The following is a 2,674-nucleotide window of genomic DNA, read 5'->3' as shown; positions in this document are numbered from 1 at the left end:
TCCAGCTATTCTTTCTATTCCATTGTCCAGGAAGTTCTGTCCGAAGCCTTTTAAGTTTTCAAATGTTCTGACTTCACATGCAGATTTTAAACAGGTGGTTAAGGATGGTTGGAACATAGAGGTAGAGGGTTATTATATGTTCTCTTTGACTAAGAAACTGAAAAATTTGAAGAAACCTCTCCGTAAACTGTTATATGACAAGGGTAATCTCCATATTAAAGTTAATAAAATGCGGTTCGAAGTGGATTCTGTTCAAAGGAGTGTTGATGCGGATCCGTTTAATCAGATTCTGCGCGAGGATCAAGCTGTGTTAGTTAGTGCGTTGAATGATGCTATTTTGGATGAGGAACGATTTCTTAAACAGAAGGCAAAGGTGGAGTGGCTTGAGTTGGGTGAGTCGAATACAGCTTATTTTCATAAAGTTGTCAAAGCTAATCAGTCTCGTAATCGGATCGATTGTATTGAAGATGAGGAGGGAAATGTTTTCCATGGGGAGGATGTTGCTAAAATTTTAGTGAATTATTTTAAAGGCTTTCTTGGCAATATTGGAACAGTTTCTGATCTGGATGATCATCATCTTTTTCGCACAAAACTTTCGACGACTCAAGCTAACAGTATGGTTGGGCCTGTTTCGTCTGAGGAGGTTCGAGGTGCTATGTTTGATATTGGAGATGATAAAGCCCCTGGTCCGGATGGTTATTCAGCTGCTTTTTTTAAGAATTCTTGGGATATTGTTGGTCTGTTAGTGATTTTGGCGGTGCAGGATTTCTTTATTTCGGGGAGATTGCTTAAAGAGGTTAATCATACTATTCTCTCATTATTACCTAAGGTGGGAAATGCTCGTCTTCCGAAAGATTATAGGCCAATATCTCTTTGCAATGTGGTGTATAAATGTATTACTAAAATTATTGCAAATCGTATTAAAGGTTCTTTGGAGGATTTAGTTGATATTAATCAATCGGCTTTTATTCCTGGTAGGAATATTTCTGATAACATTTTACTAGCCCAGGAGTTGATGCATAGCTACCACCTTGATCGTGGTGCAGCCCGGTGTGCTTTTAAAGTGGATATTCAGAAAGCTTATGACACTGTTGATTGGTCGTTCTTGAAGAGGATTTTAAGTGGGTTTGGGTTTCATCCTATAATGATAAATTGGATCATGACATGTGTAACCTCGTCCTCTTTCTCAGTTTCGGTGAATGGCGTTCCGCATGGTTTCTTCGTGGGAAAACGTGGGTTGCGTCAAGGGGACCCGTTATCCCCTTACTTATTTACTCTAATTATGGAGGTTCTAACTCTTATTTTGAAGCGTAGGGTTCGAAATTCGGCGGGTTTTATTTATCACCCGAAATGTGAAGACTTGGATATTGTTAACTTATGTTTTGCAGATGATCTCTTCATTTTTCTCCATGCAGATCCCGTGTCAGTTCAAGTTATTATGGGAGGCTTGGAGGAATTTAAGGAAGTGTCGGGTTTGGCTCCTAGTTTACCAAAGAGTACTGCTTTTTTCTGTAATACTCTGAACCATGTCAAACTAGATATTCTTAACATCTCCCCTTTTGCTGAGGGTAATTTACCCGTTAAATATCTTGGTGTTCCGTTGGTTTCAAAAAATCTTTATTACAAGGATTGCCGGATTTTGGTGGATCGTGTTCGAGGAAGGTTAGCTGATTGGAAAAATAAAAGTTTGTCTTTTGCGGGTAGGCTTCAATTAATTAAATCAGTTATTTCTTCTATGCATATTTACTGGGGTAAAATGTTTTTACTTCCGGCAAAATTAATTACTGAAATTGAAAAACTCATGAGAAGATTCCTTTGGTCTAATGGGGATTGTTGCCGGGGAAAAGCTAAAGTGGCTTGGGAGGCTGTTTGCCTTCCTAAATTTGAAGGTGGTCTTGGTATTCGAAGGTTGTCCGAGTTTAATGTTGCGCTTTTGTCTGCTCATATATGGAATTTGCTTAGTAACAAGGAATCTCTTTGGGTCAGATGGATTCATACTTATAAACTGCGGGGCGTTAGCTTCTGGGCTGTCCAAAAGCGGGGTAATATGTCTTGCACTTGGAGAAACCTCTTACAGATTCGGCAAATGGTGAGACAATTTTTCTGGTTTCGTATTGGGAACGGTGACTCTACTTCTGTCTGGTATGATAATTGGTGTACTACACGTCCTCTGATTGATATGGTGTCTACTAGATCAATCCATCGGGAGGGTTTTTCTTTATCTGACAGAGTTTCAAATTTAGTTGAGGAGGGTATTTGGAGGTGGCCGGTTGAATGGAATTCTTTTCTTCATTCTGTGCAGTTTCCTTCAATTCAAAATCAAAAAGATGATGAACTTTGGATCAAAGATTTGAATGGAAAGTTTGTTCAGTTTTCTGTTAAGGATATGTGGCATGCGATTCGATCTAAGGATCGCAAGGTCACTTGGTTTAATGTTGTATGGTATCCTAACTGTATTCCTAAGCACGCTTTTTTATTGTGGCTGATCATTAAGAATCGTTTAAAAACTCAGGATAAGGTAAGATATTGGGAGAACCGAACTGATGTCAGCCAGGTATGTCCGCTGTGTGATGTTCAACCTGATTCTCATGGTCATTTATTCTTTCGCTGCTCGCTTTCACTCAAAGTCTGGAAAGGTGTATGTGAGTTTGCTAAGATTGATTCATATTCTGAT

This window comes from Bidens hawaiensis, unplaced genomic scaffold (assembly GCF_021521415.1).
Source record: "Bidens hawaiensis isolate Kalapana, Puna unplaced genomic scaffold, B.hawaiensis_p1.1 tig00018129_1, whole genome shotgun sequence".
NCBI classification, from domain to species: Eukaryota; Viridiplantae; Streptophyta; class Magnoliopsida; order Asterales; family Asteraceae; genus Bidens; species Bidens hawaiensis.
Note: the sequence above shows the minus strand (reverse complement) of the source record.